At 39.5% G+C, this 20,583-nt stretch overlaps 1 protein-coding gene and 1 pseudogene across 14 annotated transcripts in view; one reads left to right on the top strand and one right to left on the bottom strand.

Annotated features, from left to right (window-relative positions):
- The window catches only part of DST (dystonin), a 497,116-nt gene that overhangs the window by 407,724 nt on the left and 68,809 nt on the right, over positions 1 to 20,583 (bottom strand). The window lies entirely within an intron of this gene.
- On the top strand, positions 1,511 to 2,064 carry LOC110567120 (large ribosomal subunit protein uL22-like; annotated as a pseudogene).

The following is a 20,583-nucleotide window of genomic DNA, read 5'->3' as shown; positions in this document are numbered from 1 at the left end:
AACAATCATTAGGCAACCAACAGAATGGGAAAAAATTTTTAGAATCTACCCATCTGACAAAGGGCTAATATTCAGAATCTACAAAGAACTAAAACAGATTTACAAGAAAAAAAAACAAACAAACCCGTTCAAAAGTGGGCGAAGGATATGAACAGACACTTTACAAAAGAAGACATCTATGAGGCCAACAAACATATAAAAAGTGCTCATCATCACTGGTCATTAGAGAAATGCAAATCAAAACCACATTGAGAGATACCATCTCACACCAGTTAGAACGGCGATCATTAAAAAATATGGAGACAATAGACTCTGGAAAGGATATGGAGAAATAGGAACACTTTTACACTGTTGGTGGGAGTGTAAATTAGTTCAATCATTGTGGAAGACAGTGTGGCGATTCCTCAAGGAACTAGAAACAGAAATTTCATTTGTCCCATCAATCCCATTACTGGATATACACCCAAAGGATTATAAATCATTCTATTATAAAGACACATGCACACGTATGTTCACTGAGGCACTGTTTACAATAGCAAAGACCTAGAACCAACTCAAATGCCCATGAATGATAGACTAGACAAAGAAAATGTGGCACATATATGCCATAGAATACTATGCAGCCATAAGAAACAATGAGTTTGTGTCCTTCACAGGGAACATGGATGAATCTGGAAACCAGTATTCTCAGCAAACTGACATAAGAACAGAAAATCAAACACCACATTTTCTCACTCATAGGTGGGTGTTGAACAATGAGAATACATGGACACAGGGAGGGGAGCATCACACACTGGGGTCTGTTGGACGACGGGGCTAGGGGAGGGACAGCAGGGGGTGGGGAGGTTGGGGAGGTATAACATGGGGAGAAATGCCAGATATAGGTGATAGGGGGATGGAGGCAGCAAACCACATTGCCATATATGTACCTATGCAACAATCCTGCATGATCTGTACATGTACCCCAGAAACTAAAGTACAATTAAAAAAAAATCCAAAAAAAAACCCCACTCAAATCAGTCAAAAACACACAAACACCCAAACAAGAAAAAAAGCAGGCCAGGCGTGGTGGCTCAAGCCTGTAATCCCAGCACTTTGGGATGCCAAGGTGGGCGGATCATGAGGTTAAGAGATTGAGACCATCCTGGCCAACATGGTGAAACCTCGTCTCTACCAAAAATACAAAAATTAGCTGGGTGTGGTGGCATGCGCCTGTAGTCCCAGCTACTCGGGAGGCTGAGGCAGGAGAATTGCTTGAACCCGGGAGGCGGAGGGTGCAGTGAGTCGAGATTGTGCCACTGCACTCCTGCCTGGCACCTGGCGACAGAGTGAGACTCTGTATCAAATATAAAATAAAATAAAATAAAATAAAAAGTAAATGAAATGGACAGACATTTTGCAGAAGAGAAAACACATATGGCTAACAAACACACGAAAAGATATGAACATATGAAAAGATGTGTGGGGCTCTTTCCTCTTTCCCTAAGTGGCCTGAGGATAATCTGTGAAAATGGTTCGCTATCCACTTGACCCACAGAACCCCACAAAATCATGCAAATCAAGAGGTTCAAATCTTCATGCTCGCTTTAAGAACACTCATGAAACTCCCCAGGCTCCCAAGGGTAGGCATATATGAAAAGCCATGAAGTATCTGAAAGATATCACTTTACAGAAACAGTGTATAACATTCCAACATTACAATGGCAGAGCTGTAGGTGTGTCCAGGCCAAGCCATGGGGCTGGACACAAGTTCGGTGGCTCAAAAAGAGTGCCGAATTTTTGCTGCACATGTTTAAAAATGCAGAGAGTAATGCTGAACTTAAGGGTTTAGAGGTAGATTCTCTGGTCATTGAGCATATCCAAGTGAACAAAGCACCTAAGACATGCTGCCAGACCAACAGAGCTCATGGTCGGATTAACCCATACATGAGCTCTCCCTGCCACATCGAGATGATCTTTACTGAAAAGGAAGAAATTGTTCCTAAACCAGAAGAGGAGGTTGCCCAGAAGAAAAAGATATCCCCAAAGAAACTGAAGAAACAAAAACTTACGGCACGGGAATAAATTTAGCATTAAAATAAATGCAATCGAAAGTAAAAGAAAGGGTTGGGGGTGCGGAGAAAAAAAAAATTTTTTAATAATAATAAAAAAAATTTAAAAAAACAAAAAAAAAGTAAAAGAAAGAAAAGAAAAGATGTGTGGCATCATTAACAATCAAGGTAAAGCAAATCAAGCCCACAATGAGGTTGACAGATTGCATGTGTTCAAATGGAAAAAAATTTTTACGTCTAATGTTACTATGTGTTGAAAATAACATGGTTCCTCATGCTCACTTAGACATGGCTGAGGAAAGTATAAATTGGTGCAGATATTTTGAAAAAGAGTTTGGCATTATCTCCTAAAGTTGAACTTTCATCCATACCCTGTGATCTAGCAATTCCACTAAGCATATACACAAGAAAAACTGCACATGAACAGTAAGGGGCATGTACAAGAAAACTCAGAGAGGCACTCATACAGTACAGGCCTGAAAACACATGTCCACTTACAAGAGAGCAAATGAGCAAACTGTGGTATAGTCATACAAAAGTCAAAACAAATAAACCATAGTGAACAATACAGCTGAATATTAGCAATAGCATATTAAGTGATAAAAGTGAGTTTCAAATAATTACATAAAGTATGATGACATTTTTTATTAAGTTAAAAATAACTAGAATTTTAAAATTTAAACTTTTTAAGCTAGGCACAGCTTTCCATAGTGGCTGTACTAATTTACATTCCTACCAATGAGCATTCTCCTTTCCCTGAATCTCTCCTAGCATTTATTTTCTTTTTGATAATAGCCATTTTAACCAGGGTACGATAATATCTCATTGTAGTTTTAATTTGCATTTCCTTGACAATTAGTGATGCTGAGCATCTTTTCATATACCTGTTGGTCATTTTTATGTCTTCTTTAGGGAAATATTTATTTAGATCTTTTGCCCATTTTTTAGTAAGATTATTTGCTATTTTGCTCTTGAGTTCTTTGAGTTCCTCATATATTCTGGTTATTAATCACTTGTCAGATGAATAGCTAGCAAATGTTTTTTTCCCCATTCCGTGGGCTGTCTCTTCTCTTTGTTGTTTCCTCTGAAGTTTTTTAGCTTGATGTAATCCCATTTGTCAGTCTGCTTTGGTTTCCTGTGCTTTTGAGGTCTTACTGAAGAAATCTTTGTCCAGACCAACGTACTAAGGCATTTCAATAGCAAGATATGAAATCAACCTAAGGGTCCATCAATGGATGAAATGATAAGGAAATTGTGATATATATACCCAATGGAATATTATTCAGCCATAAGGAAGAATGAAATTCTGTCATTTACAGCAACATAGATGGAACTGGAAGGTGTTAAGTGAAGTAAGCCAAGCACAAAGAGAAAAATATTGCCTGTTCTCACTCGTTGGAGTTAAAATAGTGGATCTCATGAAGATAGAAAATAGAAAGGTGTTTACTATAAGTTGGGAAGGTTGGGCAGAGTGGGGAGATGAAGAGAGACTGGTTAATGAGTACAAAAATACACTCAGAAGGAACAAGATCCCGCGTTTGGTAGCAACATAGGACAGTTATAGTTAATACTTTATTGTATAGTTCAAACTAGCTAGAAGAGAAGGTATAGAATGTCTCCCAGCATAAAGGAATGCTAAAGTTTGAATGTTTGAAGTGATGAGTATCCCAGTTGTGATTTGATCATTACACACTATGCCTGTCTCAAAATACCACAGTAAGCCAGGCTCCGTGGTGCATACCTATAGTCCTACTACTTGGGAGACTGAGGTGGGAAGATCGCTAGAACCTAGGAGTACAAGGCAGTAGTATACTTTACACCTGTGAATAACCACTGCACTCCAGCCTGGGCAACACAGAGAGACCCTGTCTCTTAAAATAAACATCTGCTAAACTTGCAACTATTGAAAAATAAAAAAAAAATTTTTTAAACATGTACCCCATAAATATGTACAACTATTAGTATCCATAAAAATTAAAAATAAGGTTGCATCTGGTGGGTCACACTTATAATCCCAGTAATTTGAGAGGCCAGGGTGAGAGGATCACTTGACTCCAGGAGTTCAAGCTTGCAGAGGGCCATGAGTCCACCACTGCACTCCAGCATGGGCATCAGAGCGAGATTACATCTCTTAAAAAAACAATTAAAAATAATTTTATAGCCTGGCGTGGTGGCTCACACCTGTAATCCAAGCACTTTGGAGGCAAAGGCGGGCGGATCACCTGAGGTCGGGAGTTCAAGATCAGCCTGACCAACATGGTGAAACCCCGTCTTTAAAAACATAATAATAAAATAAAATAAAATAAAAATAAATTAATTAAAAAATAATTTTATATTAATAAAATAAATATTTTTATTATTTATTTTATTATAAATAATAAAAATTTTTATTTTTTTATAAATATAAAAAATATATGGGGGTCATGAATCCACCATCTTACTTTCTTTTCATCCCTATTATCACCATCTAAAACCACTGTCAATCATAACTACATGTGTAGTGCATTTAATAGCTCATAAAACTTGTCAAAAATATTATCTCATTTAATCCCTGCAACAATCTTACAAAGTTTACATTGCTATCATTCTAATTCTATGTAAGGGAAAACGATAGCTAAAAGAGGTGAGTGATTGTTCCAGTTTAAATCTAGTTCTTAAACTCCAAATTCTACCTTCTTTCCCACATGAGCCTGAAAAATTTCTATCCTTTCTAATCTCTCCACATGCATCTCAAATCATATGATATTTAAGAGCTCTTGAAGAAATAATAAAATTAGGCCACCAAATCACCGAAAGTAGATGCCAAAACTGACATCCCTAAAAGGAGAGATTCCTCAGACTAGTGGATCCCTTTCTCAGCCACATAATCAAGGTCGTATTACAGACCTGGTTATCTTTACTAATACCGTCTTCAATCGCACACAAGCACACACCTTCTGAACAACTTCTGACTGAGCGTCTATTTGGAACCTAAGCCAAAGATGTTTTCAGACACTCACAGCCCAACACTTTGGGAGACCGAGGCAGGCGAATCATGAGGTAAAGAGATCGTCCTGGCCAACATGGTGAAACTCCATCTCTACTAATAAATACAAAAATTAGCTCATTGTGGTGGCAGGCGCCTGTAGTCACAGCTACTAGGGAGGCTGAGGCAGGAGAATTGCTTCAACCCGGGAGATCTCCATCTCCATTGCAGTGAGCCAAGATCACGCCACTGCACTTCAGCCTAGTGACAGAGCGAGAATCGTCTCAAAAAAAAAAAGAAAAAAATGATGCTCATAGAATTTCTTTTACAGGTCCCATCACACAACACATACACTCAGACACATTCAATACATTTTTTTTTACAGGTCCCATCACATTACACATACTCAGGTCCCATCACATTATACATATACTTAGACATGTTCAATACGTTTTCCATTAAATGTTTGAAAGGGCTTTTATTATTTGAAAAATATATTTTGGGCCAGGCATGGTGGCTCGTGCCTGTAATCCAAGCACTTTGGAGGCCAAGGTGGGCAGATCACCTGAGGTAGGGAGTTCAAGACCAGCCTGACCAACATGGTGAAACCCTGTCTAAAAAAAAAAAAAGAAGAAAAATATATTTTGTTAAAAGTTATTTTTGTGTAGTTTTAAATTTCACTTATGCACAATTATATATAAGTTGAATTGCAACTGGGCAGTTGAAATTATGACTAGTCATTTAATTAAAGATGGTTTTTGAAATTAAGTTCCAAGCTTCTTATCTTGGAATCAATAATTTATGTTTAGGTCCCAGTGATCTCAAAAAGCCTTTGAAGAGCTCATGGACCCTAAGGACAGACCAGAGTGTCTCATGGACACACCATCCAGCCAGGAGCAAAGGCTACAGACTATTGGTGTCAATGGCAGAGGGCTGTCTGTGGTTACCCTTGGCTCCATCCCTAGAGCTGCTGGAATCTCAGCACAGGTGAACTCATCCACCATACCACTTCTCCCTACCATGCTTGTACACTACCCCAAATTCAAGCCCTGTGGGCAACTCTCTTCTTAAAGACTATCATCCTTTTGCTAGTCAACTCTTTCCTAGGTGCCCTTTGGAACCTTCATTCCATTGTCAGGAAGCTCTAACTCCTCACAAAAGTGCCATCTCCACTGCTTGTCTTACCTCAGTCATTCCACGTGTATTTGTTAAGTGCCTGCTCTCCATACCTCTGCATCCCTCCAACGGAGGCTGCTGCTTCTCCTGCGTGTCTCATCGAAATCCTGTTCCTCTGTGAGGGGGAACCATCATCCAACGCTACTGTCTTCCTTTCCCTGAATTGTCACTGTCTGACCTCTGGCCACACCCCCTCATTTGCTGAGGACTTTGGAACCTGACTCATTGCTTCTTCTCCACTTTGAGTGTAGTCATCTGGAAGATTTCCACATACATGTGGATGAGCCAGCCAACACCTCAGCCACAGAAGTTCCTCACCTCCTGAGCTCAAATAATCTTTATCTTCTCTCTCGCAGCATGCCATGGCCCCATTCTGGATGATGACATCACCTGGTACTAAACCAATTCTCAGAACTCTCATTGTAATCCAACACTGTGACCTCCAACTTCTGGCTCTCCAGCTCTCTCCCTCTTCTTCAAGCTAATCCAGAGCTCTAATGCTCTGTTCCTGGTCAGACCCATGACTGCCATTAAGATTTCCTGTTCTTCCTCATCAAGCCTCATGACGCATCATTTCAAGCATTTTCTTGACATCGATATCCCAGCCGCCTCCTCTAGAGCTATCAATTCTACCCTCTATCTTGGATCAATTGAAACATTCACCTTAACTCCTAATTCTAAATGGCTGGAACATGCTTTGACAACACTACTCAACCAAGCAGCTTAATCCCTCAACAAATGTCCAACTATTGAACAGCAACTGGGTTCTCAGCACTATTTTTCTTTAACAACTTCTAGCTATCCTCAGATGTATCCACTTCTACCCTCACCCTCACCTGCATTCTGTCCAGGCCCAGGAAAGGCTGCTTTTCTTCTTCCTAAAATAGTATCTCAAATGTCTCTCATCTTACAAAGACCTTTCTGAATCCTACGACCTCCCTGGCTTACTGCCTAAATTCCTTAGTCTCTTCTTAGGCAAACTCCTTTAAAGGGTAATTTACAAATGCTCTTTGCATGTCTTTATCTCCCCGTCATTTTTTCCCCATTCATTTTTAAATTGACTTGTATTTTTATCAAAGTAAAACATGCCTACAAATTAAGAAGCAAATAATGGCCAATTCACACCTGTAATCCCAACACTTTAGGAGGCCAAGGTGGGCAAATCACCTAAGGTCACAGGAGTTCAAAATCAGCCTGACCAACATGGAGAAATTCTGTCTCTACTAAAAATACAAAATTAGTAGAGCCTGGTGGCCCATGCCTGTAATCCCAGCTACTCTGGAGGCTGAGGCAGGAGAATCGCTTGAACCTGGGAGGCAGAGGTTGCGGTGAGCCGAGATCACACCATTGCACTCCAGCCTGGGCAACAAGAGCGAAACTCTGTCTCAAAAAAAAAAGCGGCAGCAGCAAATAATGCTAAAAAACTTTCGGCCTAAAAGGCTCTTATACCCAGATACCTGGCTCTGATCAGATGTCACCTTATCAAAGAATGTTCCCTGACTACGCAATGTAAAACCCATCATCCCACCCCAACACTATCTTCCCCCTTACCAGAAGCATTTTTTTCATACCACTTATCACCTCCTAGCACAATATAAATTTTGTTATTTGGCCAGGCGCAGTGGCTCACACCTGTAATTCCAGCATTTTGGGGGGCCAAGGTGGGCGATCACTTGAGGTCAGGAGTTCAAGACCAGCCTGACCAACATGGTGAAACCCCGTCTCTACTAAAAAAATATAAATTATTAGCTGGGCGTAATGGTAGCCACCTGTAATCCCAACTACTCAGGAGGATGAGCCAGGAGAATCACTTGAACCTGGAAGGTGGAGGTTGCAGTGAGCCAAGATTGCACTGCTGCACTCCAGCCTGGGTGACAGAGCAAGACTCCATCTCTAAATAAATAAGTAAATAAATATAGTTATTTGTTTTTGTTTTTGTTTTTATGGGATCTGTGGCACAGAGCAAATGCTTAATAAACATGTGGAATTAATTAAAATCTATTCTAATTATAACAGGATATCAAATTAGAAGTTTTTTAGTCAGTTTCAACTGATATCCCACAGGCTGGGAACAACACAATAAATGCCACTATCCCCAAATCCTAAAGGAAAGTGTTGGAACAGTACAACTCAAAATATGCCCATGGACAAGTGCCAGTCTGAAAACTGTTTTTACTGGTTTGCTAGAAGATAAATACAGAAACTGGAAGTATTTAGAGACTGTTAGAATAATTTGACATTGCTTTGGAAGTACAACTGGTCAATAGACTTGTCTTGTTGAACAGACTATTTCAGGTGCTGTTGAACTCACATAATACGTCACCAGTGTGAGGTGAACTGAAGACCAGTCATGCAATAAAGGGCCAGGTATAGACCTGTAATGAATTGGAAGTTAAAAAAAAAAAACCTTTCCAATAAATGTATGAAATGCCCTGTGCTAAACCATCTATGAGGACCATGTTAGGTGAGTGTGACACAGGTTAGAGCAACATGAGTCCATCACCACTCTATGAGAGGAAGACAAAGCCAGAAACTAGCAGGAGAGGTTGTTTTGGAGAAACCTAAAGATGCCTTGAGCATTTCCTCCTAGAAGAGAGGTTGGTGTGCATATCCTATGCCTTAAACCAAGGGAGAGGGGTTCAAGGAGATGCCTTGAAGTGCAAAACATGTCTCTCTTGGAGTTTAAGGAACATGTGACTAGACTATGACTCTTACCAAAAGACTCTAAAGGTGAAGACTGTGGCCAGAATAAAAGGCCTGCTTGGCATCAAGCTGCCCCTCCATGGCACATGCTTTTGGGAGGCCAGTTATGAATCCAGAGAGACAGAGGGAGCTAGTTTAAGCTCCTATTCAAAGGGATCCTATCCAAGAGGAAGTTGTGGATGGAAGGAGGGACCAAACAGAGAGGATGAACCATCAGAAGCTCAGAGGGCCAAGACAGGAATACACAAGCAAAGAAAAGACTTTTCCCAGATGAAAGGAACTACAACACATTCAGAGGACACCAACTGCCAGGTCATAACTATACGGGCTGTGCAAAACTAGGCCCTTGTCCCCTAATCCCCTCTCTCCTTGGCCAGCCCTAGAGCAGTCAGAAGCAACAACGGGAGGGATAGAAGAAAATGAGGAAAGAAGAGAAAAAAAATCCAACCATGTCCTTTGCCACTGCAGCGTGAATCTCCCTCAAGCTGAGAGAAGGGAAAAAATATTAACATTGAATATGAAGTTGTAATAAGTCACAAGGCCAGACTGGAGAGAAACGCAGTTTCGCTCTTGTTGCCCAGGCTGTAGTGCAGTGGCACGATCTCGGCTCACCGCAACCTCCGCCTCTTGGGTTCAAGCAATTTTCTTGTCTCAGCCTCCAGAGTAGCTGGGACTACAGGCACATGCCACCACACTCAGCTAATTTTTGCATTTTTTTTTTAGGAGGGACAGGGTTTCACCATGTTGGCCAGGATAGTCTTGATCTCTTGACCTTGTGATCCGCCCAACCTTGGCCTCCCAAAGTGCTGGGATTACAGGCATGAGCCACCACGCCAGGCCTGGAGTTATATTATTATAAGATAGAGCTAAAATTTTTTTTTTTTTTTTGAGACTGAGTTTCGCTCTTGTTACCCAGGCTGGAGAGCAATGGCGCGATCTCAGCTCACTGCAACCTCCGCCTCCTGGGTTCAGGCAATTCTTCTGCTTCAACCTCCTGAGTAGCTGGGATTACAGGCACGCGCCACCATGCCCAGCTAATTTTTTGTATTTTTAGTAGAGACGGGGTTTCACCATGTTGACCAGGATGGTCTCGATCTCTTGACCTCGTGATCCACTCGCCTCGGCCTCCCAAAGTGCTGGGATTACAGGCATGAGCCACCACGCCCAGCCTCGAGCTAAAATTTTTAATGATTGACAATGACCCAAGAACTCTCCATTATATAAAAATGACCAGTAAAGTTGTGGAACCTGCCTTGACTTTTTCCTTAGTAGAGAGTGAGTTAAATGGTGACTGGTGAGAGAGAATAAATTTGACTTCTCTTTGCACCCAAATAAATAAATAGATCATACACAAAAATTGTGGTCCCCTTGCTCTTCCTCCCACCTTCTCAGAGACAACCACCTTCAACTTTCTACATATCTTGTCTTAATAGTTCCAAGTAACATGCATATAGTGGTTCTTCTAAGTTTATTCATTGTAGTTATCATCTATTCAGTCCTATTAAGATAAAGACTGTATCTTTCTTACAGAATTTTTACAAAAATCCATATTCAGTGATATTATGGTTAATTACATCTTAATATTATTCAATCCTGAATTAAGTAGTGTACCATGATTAAATTTTCTTGCTTATTCAAATCTATAAATAGATTAATCCACACAATAAATGAAGTCATGACTCCCATTCTAAAGTTGAGGAACCTGAGCCACAGAGAAACTAAGTAACTCACTTGCCCAAAGGCACTGAGCTGTTAAGTGCTGAAGCCAGAATTTAAACTCACATTAGGCTGTCTAGTTCCAGAATGCACACCCTTAGCCCCTCCATGATAGTGCTTATGTTTACTAAAAGGTTTAAGTCTTAGCTCAAGCGCAATTAAACTGGGCCTAGCCCACTACTAAAGTAGGTGCAATTATAACATATGATAAAGACATTTTTAAACTTTCTACTCCCATAATGACTAGATAACTTTCAAAAGAGTATCAAGAACGTTACTTTGGATACGTAACATACAACCCAACTTGTTAATTCATCACAATAACTGAACCTGTGATTTTCCTTTTATCCACTCTTCACTCTGACTTCTCACCTTACAATTTTATCTTAGCTAAAGTAAAGCAGTAACTCTTCAGAAAAATAAAGTAGTCTAGAGATTCATTATTTAAAATGTATTGAAATTTTGCAATTCCCTGGGCTAAGGTTTAGAACACAAAGCACAGTTTCTTTCCTCTAAAGTGATGTAACTCCTCTCATTATTAAAGTTAGTTAGAATAAGAGATAGAGCTAAAATGAAGAAATTACTTTGGAGGAACCATTGTAGTATGTTTCTTAGAAAGCAGTACTAAGGCCAGGTGCAGTTGCTCACGCCTGTAACCCCAGCACTTTGGGAAGCCAAGATGGGCAGATTGCTTAGGTCAGGAGTTCAAGACCAACCTGGCCAACATGGTAAAACCCCGTCTCTACTAAAAATACAAAAATTAGCCAGGTGTGGTGGTGCATGCCTGTAATCCCAGCTACTTGGGAGCCTGAGGCAGGAGAATTGCTTGAACCTGGAAGGAGGAGGTTGCAATGAGCCGAGATCACGCCACTGCACTCCAGCCTGGGTGACAGAGGGAGACTCTGTCTCAAAAATAAAAAAATAAAAAACAAGTTAAAATTAGAATATAAAGCAAGTAACTGACAAAAGAATCAGACAATGCCTGATATCCAACTGACTGATCTTCCCACTCCATTTTCCACCTTAACCCAAAAGTTTATTTTTTTATTTTTAAAAAGCCCAGGTTTTCAAGAACACGCCATAGACTACAGAATTCTAAAACTCTCCAACCATATACAGCCTTTTACTCTTAAAGACAGGAAATAGTGCAACTCAGAAGATCAACAATGTGAAAATTTAATCCAAGTGGTTTCTCTTTATTGGTAAAAATCACAATTTCTATATTTGCCATCAATGGAAGAAATCAAGCTTGCCTAATTCATTCACATTTTATTAAATGGTGGCTAACGTTTAGTTTCACAGAGACCAAAAAAGCACCAAGCAAAGGGAGGGGGAGGTGTGTGCACAAGAAACTTGGCTAATGATTTTTCAGATACCTCTTTGTTAAAACTCCAAGAGCTGAATGAATACAGAAATCCACTTTAAAGTATATGTTCAGGTTGAATGTATATTGTTTGCCCTTCTGAACTCCTGGGACAAAGGTTTATGCTCAATAATGTTTAACCTTATTGAAATGCAGAAGGAGAAAAGGCTCAAAGCGGTATGTCAGAACTGATTATCATAGTTCAAGGGAAATGGTTATTCTGATGGCCAAGAAAAATGGGCTCATTTTCAACATGAATGCTGGCCACTTAAAAATAATTATTTCTCTGTGGCTGCAAGTCATGAAAATTAGTAGCATCAAAGCACATGTCCTGTAAGGACCCCATTGCTTTTGAAAGATATCCACATCCAGCTACCCAGTTTTGGAAAAAGTAAATAGGTTATTTTTATTGTGTTTGGCAAAGTAGCTAAAAATTATACTCCATTCTCAATTAATAATTCCTTTTTCTAATAGGGCCAATATATAAATAAAATTCGCAGATAATTCTAAAGATCTTAATGATAGTTTCAACCTTTCTTAATTAAGCTATGTACAGAGTTTGAAATGTATAAATCACTGGTTTGCCTCCCTATTTAGCAATAGAAAATTAGAAGTATGAGCAGCAAAACGAAAGCAAATAATTTACCACTGGAAAGCCGTCTCCTAAGCAGAGAGTCACATAATGGCATGTGATGTCAATATTAAAGATTAACTCAAATCGATTAAGCAACTCAGTATCTTGTGTTTTAGCCATCATCAAAATTTCATGAACTCTGTGAAAAGATATATGTGTAATTTGCTGGAATAAAGTAATATTGAAATGTAAGAATTCTACTTACTAAGAAAAAATTGTTAGACCATCATTTGAATTTCAGCTAGAAAATTTCACAAAGTCAAGCAATGTGATAGCATGTTGCCTTTAAGGTCAGTTTTGTTTCAATGATGATTCTAGTCTCAGATCAATAAATCAGCAAAGAACAAAAACAGCAGTCTTGAGGGGAACAAAATCAGTTCTAGATATTAAAACAGAAGAATATGCTTATATAATTCCTATTTTATATTATTTAAGTTTTAAATAATATGCACATTTTATAAGCCATTCACTAATATGGTTTGTTAAATGTTCTAAGTAAAAAGCCAACAAATAAGCAAATAGTTCTTTGTTAACAGAAAAAAAGAAGTAAAAAGAAATCAGAAGATGGCCATAGGCATAATATTTCCACCTCTGCCTTTCTAAAATCGTTTTAATAATAAATATCTAAAATCTCAAATTGTTATTAACAAAAATTTTGATTTACTCTATGGAATACAAAAGCCAGAAGAAGGACTTAATGAAACAAAGTGTTGATGATACAAACTTCCAAGTAAAGGTTCTTTTGTCTAATGTCGTAAACCGTTCATTATGGAAAATGTTATGCTTATACAACAAAGGAAAAGTATAGAGAACTGCCATTTACACACCAGCTTTAACAATCACCATCTCCTGGTCAGTGCTATTTCAACTATACCCCATCCACATTTTCTCCCCTACCCCACCGGATGATTTTAAAGCCAATCCAAGGGATTTTACTTCATTATTAAATATTTTAGTATGCATCTCTAAAAGATAGGGATTATTTTTAATAATATCAAAATACCATTATCAATCTAAAATATTTTTATAAGTGTCTTAATATTATCAAATATCCAAGCCTGGGCAACAAAGTAAGACCATCTTTCTTCAAAAAAAAATTATAAAATTAGCCAGGCATGGTGGCACACACCTGTAGTCCCACCCTCTCAGGAGACTGAGGCAGGAGGATCACCTGAGTCCAGGAGGCTGAGGATGCAGTCAGTCATGATTGTGCTACTGCTCCTGAGCCTGGGTGATAGAGAACTTGTCTCAAAAAAAAAAAAAATTCATTGTTCAAATTTCCCCCACTTTCTCTTTTTTTAATATTCAGTTTATTCACCCAAATAAGGTATCCATGTTACATTTGGTTGGTAGGTCTTTAAAGTCTTGTTTCATGTACAGACTATCAATCCCACATTTTTTCTTATAATTTGTCAAAGAAACTGGGGGTATTTGTTCTAGAGTTTCCCACACCTCAACTTTGCTAAATGTATCTTCACTATCTTTCCCTTATCATTTCACATATTCCTCTGTCACCTATATTTTATGTAAATCTATAATTAGAATTAGCAATTTGATCCGATTTAGGTTCAATTTTTTTTTTTTTTTTTTGAGACGGAGTTTCGCTATTGTTACTCAGGCTGGAGTGCAATGGCGCGATCTCGGCTCACCACAACCTCCGCCTCCTGGGTTCAGGCAATTCTCCTGCCTCAGCCTCCTGAGTAGCTGGGACTACAGGCACATGCCACCACGCCCGGCTAATTTTTTGTATTTTTAGTAGAGACGGGGTTTCACCTTGTTGGCCAGGATGGTCTCGATCTCTTGACCTCGTGATCCACCCACCTCGGCCTCCCAAAGTGCTGGGATTACAGACGTGAGCCACCGCGCCTGGCCCTCTAGGTTCAATTTTTTAGCAAGAATACTTTGGCTGGGCGCGGTGGCTCACGCCTGTAATCCCAGCACTTTGGGAGGCCGAGGTGGGCGGATCACGAGGTCACGAGGTCAAGAGATCGAGACCATCCTGGCCAACAAGGTGAAACCCCGTCTCTACTAAAAGTACAAAAAATTAGCCGGGCGTGGTGGCGTGTGCCTGTAGTCCCAGCTACTTGGGAGGCTGAGACAGGAGAATTGCTTGAAATCAGAAAACGGAAGTCGCAGTGAGCTGGGATCGCGCCACTGCACTCCAGCCTGGCGATAGAGCGAGACTCTGTCTCAAAAAAAAAAAAAAAAAAAAAAGAATGCTTCGTAAATACTTTTGTGTACTTTCATCAGGAGGCACATACGTGTGGTTGTCTCTCTTTCATGTGTTAGCAGTGATTGGCCATCCTAGGGTACCAGTGTATTGGCAAGTCCACTTTGGTCTAATACTATCAAGCCCATGCTGCTGCCTCCACACATCCTATTCAATTATCAACTGGTGAAGTAGATAATCAACTCTGATGCTGGGGAATACCAGCTGGCTAATTGACATTGACCCTTCTTACATGCAGTTCAGTATTACTAAGATGGATGAGGATCAGATACTGCCTTAGTCCATCTGTGATGGCAATGTATTGATGATCAATGTCTAGGTTCGTTATTTTATTAGGGCTTGCAAGATGGTGAGACTATAATTTCATCATTCCTTCTTCCTTCAACAATGATTTGATTACCATGTAGAATAATCTGCAAAACAAAGACAGGAAAATGCTTGCTTCTTTCCCTTTACCACTTTTTAGAAGTGAGTTAGTTCCCTAGCACTCTCCAAAAGTCACCAATAAAATAGTTTTTAAAAATATCATAGATTCATAGATTTTCAATATATGGATGTATTTCAACCTGCCATGATCACTATTCTTACTGATTGAGCAGTAGGGGCCTCTCCAAGTTTACTCCCGGTCCTGACATGATCCCAGTAGTCTTTGATGCTTCCTTGCTTTATGGTTTGACAAGACGTGCCAAGCTCATTCCACATTTTCTGTTTCAGATCTGGAATCAGCCATTTCTCCAACTAGCTTGTGATTGATGGTTTCTATGGTGTCCTGCCTGCATCCCTTCCACCTGGCCAACGGACTCACATACAAGCTACTGTTGAGTGTCGGCTGCTAATGGCTCATAGCCACCCTCTCCTTCAGCGACTCATCTAGCCTAAAGCTTTCTCACACCCCCAGCCCTAGCAGCCCATAACCAGTGACTGACCGAGGTGAGGGACAAAAGGCTTGCTTCAAGTTGAGACTAACTCTGCAGTACAATTCATGTGCCAGAGCTCAATATTCAGAAGTGGAATTGTTGGCTCATATGGTAATGCTATTTTTTTACTTTTTGAAGACCTACCATACTGTTTTCTATAGCAGTTAAACCATTTTACATTCTCACCAAGAGTGCACAAGGGTGTGTAAACTTAATTTTAACACCATATTAGCTTAGGTATCTGCTTTGGTTTGAATGTTGTATCCCACCCAAAATTCATGTGTTGAAATTTAATCCCTAATATGACAGTATTAAGAGGAGGGGCTTTTGGAAGTGATTAAGTCATGGGGGCTTACCATCATGAATGGGTTAATGCCACTATAAAAAAGCCTTCAAAGAGTTCCCTTGCTCTCTCTTGCCATCTTTGCTTCCCACTTTCCACCAGGTGACAATGCAGGAAACAAGTTGTCATCAATGAGGAAGGACACCTCACCAAACACCAAACCTGCCGATGCCTTGGTCTTGAACTTCCTAGCTTCCAGAACAGTGAGAAAGTAAATTTATTTTCTTTATAAATTACCCAGTCTCAGGTGTTCTGCTAGAGCAACACAGATGGACTAACACAGTATCTGATCCTCATCCATCTTAGTAATACTGAGCTGCATGTAACAAGGGTTAATGCCAATTAGCCTGTGGTATTCCCCAGCATCAGAGTTGATTATCTACTTTACCAGTTGGTAATTGAATAGGATGTGTGGTGGCTGCAGCATGGGCTTGATAGTATTAGACCAAAGTGGACTCGCCAATACACTGGTACCCTAGGATGGCCAACACAGATAATGCAGGCTTTGAGCAGACCCAAAGATGTAAAGCTACTCCCTGGGAATGAGTCACATCGGGACCATGAATAGTCCCTCCAATCAAATGGAATCTATATTCTTCTCCCTAAAAGTCTTCACCCAATTCTCTAAGCACTGCCTGAGACAGAGACTAAATAAACATAGGGTAAACACAGAAGACAACAGACTGCAAACATGAGAGATGTCTGCTTCTATCTGACCTTATGAACTTGAGCCAATCACTTACTCACTGAGGTTTAGTTTTGTCAAACTGGATCAATCGTATATGCCATGCCCAACATACAGGGTGTCTGTTCAGATTAAATGGAATAATGAATACAAGCATTCTTTGAAAGTATAACTACAAAGTAGTACTACTCCAAAGCTATAATTTTCCTGAAACATTACCGTCATTTCCAGAACTGAATTCTCCTCTCCCAAGGCACAAATTAAATTTTGTTCAAGTCCCATAGATTGCTTTTTTTTGAACCACACTCATCATCTCACAACTAAAATAAATAGAGAGAGAGACAATATTGAGATAAATCAGACAGACCGTTATCACTCACCTGGAGGTGGTTTAGAAGAGCAAAACAAAGGTGATGTTTGGAAAAATTAAGAATTTGACTTAGGAGAAAAGGTTTGGAGAGATGGAACCATGAGCCTAGAAAAGAAACAACTTATTGATTTTCAAGTACAATTAACTAGCTGTTAATTAGAGCTATGTAATGGTAGGAGAGTGTATCACTAAAAGTACTGAAGCAGAGAGGAATCTAGCATTACGAAAACTGTTAAGTCAGATAAGCTCTAAGATCCTCTCAAGCTTTAACATTCTTTGATTCACAAAGACTGATAGTGACACAGTAGCAGGTGGCTATGCTTCATCCTCTCCACAGAGGATACCACAGTAAGAAATGGTCTTAAATTGTAAGCCATGGGATTTAGGGCAAAGATCAAAGGAGTTGTTTCAGGCAGAGATGGGTGTTAAATTCCAAACAGAATTACAAGGGAAGCTATGGCTGTGTTCTTTAAAATAAAGGAAGCTATGCCCATCTTACCAGAACAATTTAAGGATTGCTTAGAGGTGAAATAATAAACAAGACTATCTATGAAGGGGCTTTCTTTTCAGTCCTTTGATCCACAGTTGTCCATGAAAATTTTCAAAGTATAAGTGACTTTCTAAATGTTTTAAGTTTCCTTTGCTTGGAGCTTAAAGAATTTAAGGGTTTTGTTTGTTTGGTTGGTTGGTTGGTTTGTTTAGACAATAGGTTGTCATCACATACAAGAAAGACATAATAAGAATGGCAACAGGTCTTGTTTCAGTCAAAATACTGACGTCAAAAAAGAATCATGAGTTGTAAAGACATACTTACTTCTCTTCAAGCAGAACATGAAGCCCTTTACCAAGTTAATCTTGGTTTCATGAGTTGTTTATAGAGACTAAACTGTTCATTCAATATAGTCTACCAACCTTGCACATTCCCATGCATTAATTATTCCTATACCTTATTATAATTTATTATAGCAAAACTTGATAATGAAATCCTTTATAAAATTCCATTAGTTATGAACCTAAAAAGAGAGGTACAGCAATGTGTAGTACATTGAACAGGTGTCATTCAAAAAATTCTTTTCTGATAATTAGCAAAAGAAATTTGACTTTATTAACCAATTCATTCTCTTGAATTCTGGAGGGGAAAAGGAAACAAATCTTTCCTTTAAGAGCTTTGGATTTGCTAGTTAATTAGCCAAAGTAAGGTATGAGTTGTACAGTTATGCCTTCCACAGAAGGGGAAACGTCCTGAGGTTATGCAAATAAAGCTGCCTGGTCCTACATATTTGAAAAGGAAAGGGAAAAGGAAGACCATTTTAAAATTCTAAGCAGGAAAGGAACACAGAAACACCCTGCTATATTTTCAGTGAGACCAAGGATACATGCTTAGGTCTTTCCTACACCGCAAAAAGTTCCCAACTACAAAGATGACAAAATCTGGTTAATATTAATTATTAAAAATTAAAATATATAATGTTCTAAAATATACTGCAGCCTTACAAAAACCTAAGCTGTAATCAGAAAAACAGAAAATTTCCCCCAAGACTGAAAAACAGAAACCCACAAGAGAAGGAAAAGAAGGGTGAGGTCAAGGAAGTGGTGGCTTAGTAGGGGAGAGTTCAGGGAAGGGAAAACCTCACGAGTACGTCTGGGACTTCATTTCCTGCTATTTTCTCTAGTCTCTACCTGAGTGGCCTTGTCTTGGCCTAAAACGAATATCCATAAATGAAAGTCAAGAGCCCTGGACCCATCTCTGTTTAAGGCATTTATATTTCTGAGAGACAAGTAGGAAGTTTTAAGGGAACCTCTGTCCTCTTCCCAAATTCTCACCACTGGCCAGACTCCAGAAAATTCATTTTCTGGGTCATCCCACCCAGTCTTATAGATTTAATAACACCTATGTACAAATAATTCCCACATCTTCCATGAAATCCAGACGTAAGAATATCTAATAGATATTTCAAACTTCATGTGTCCAAATCAGAAATTTTTATTTCCAGTCCTCAATCCAAACATGCCTCTTCCTTTGTGCTTACCATTTCAGAAAACAGGATCACCCAATATATGTCCTCCAACTCCTGAGTCAAAACAGTCAGGCTCAAAAATCCCATCGCTTGATGGTGATGGGACCCCAAAAGTAAGAAATCGGATGCTCACAGGCTAAGATTTTGCCAGCAGGGAGAACAAGCTGCAACTTGGGCAGTAACCTGGAAACACTAGCAATTTTTAATCAGACTTTTTCAGCTCAGTGAGAAAGTCTCAGAGATTCTAAGTCACCAGGAAATGCAGGTAATGCTATTGCAGTGTGCAAAAAAATTGGAATTAGTGAAATGTAACAGAAATAGGGTCAGTATGTTTAATTATTTCCTAATGCTCTAAAACTGTTATTTCCCCATACCCACCTGTAATCTTGAACACATGAATACTTCCTGGGCCTGAGAATTGTACTTTTTTTGTTACCCAGGCTGGAGTGCAATGGCACGACTTGGCTCACCGCAACCTCCGCCTCCTGGGTTCAGGCAATTCTCCTGCCTCAGCCTCCTGAGTAGCTGGGATTACAGGCACACGCCACCATGCCCAGCTAATTTTTTGTGTTTTTAGTAGAGACGGGGATTCACCATGTTGACCAGGATGGTCTCGATCTCTTTACCTCGTGATCCACCCGCCTCAGCCTCCCAAAGTGCTGGGATTACAGGCGTGAGCCACCACACCCGGGCCGAGAATTGTACATTAACAGGTTCATGTGAGTAGGCAGGCAATAGGACAAAAAGACTCTTGCTACCTCCTAGGTGCTCTGCTACAGAAAGAGGGGGCCAATAAAATGATGGAAAAAATCATATTTGAGGTTTACCTACGGTTTTACCATTTTTAAGAAAGGTTCTAACTGATGTGATAGTTTAAAAACACACAGATTTCATCTATACCTATCATCTATGCAGTTAGAAAATTGAGACTCAAAATAATTAAAATACTGGAGGAAGGCTGATGAGGATAAATGTCTAGCACTAGAATTGTGATCATGGGGAATTCTCCATTCCCTACTCAAAAACTGCTCAAGTCAAGAGTGTCTAGATTTAAATGTTAACTCCATTATCTACCAGCTGTACGGCCTCGACACGTTTCCTCCCCGGAAAGTGAGCATCTACCCCAGAGAATCACTGAGAAGATAAAATGAGAGAAAAACAGAGAAGAGTACAGAGAACAATGCTCACGCATTGCCAATGAGGTAAACATGCAGTAATACAAGAGTTCTTGTGATGATGATGATGATGATGATGATGATGTTTAAAAATCCTGGGATTCAGAAACAAAACAAAATGCTTTGTAATGTGAAAATATTAAGGAATAAACGGAGATCTGGATCTAATAATCTTTTCTGTTTTAAGGTGGTAAAAAACATCCTAAACATCCTAGTGACATTTAATGTACAGTATAA

Source organism: Aotus nancymaae, unplaced genomic scaffold (assembly GCF_030222135.1).
Source record: "Aotus nancymaae isolate 86718 unplaced genomic scaffold, 86718_ANA_hifiasm-v0.15.2.pri h1tg000040l, whole genome shotgun sequence".
NCBI classification, from domain to species: domain Eukaryota; kingdom Metazoa; phylum Chordata; class Mammalia; order Primates; family Aotidae; genus Aotus; species Aotus nancymaae.
Note: the sequence above shows the minus strand (reverse complement) of the source record. Positions and strands in the feature narration are given on the sequence as shown.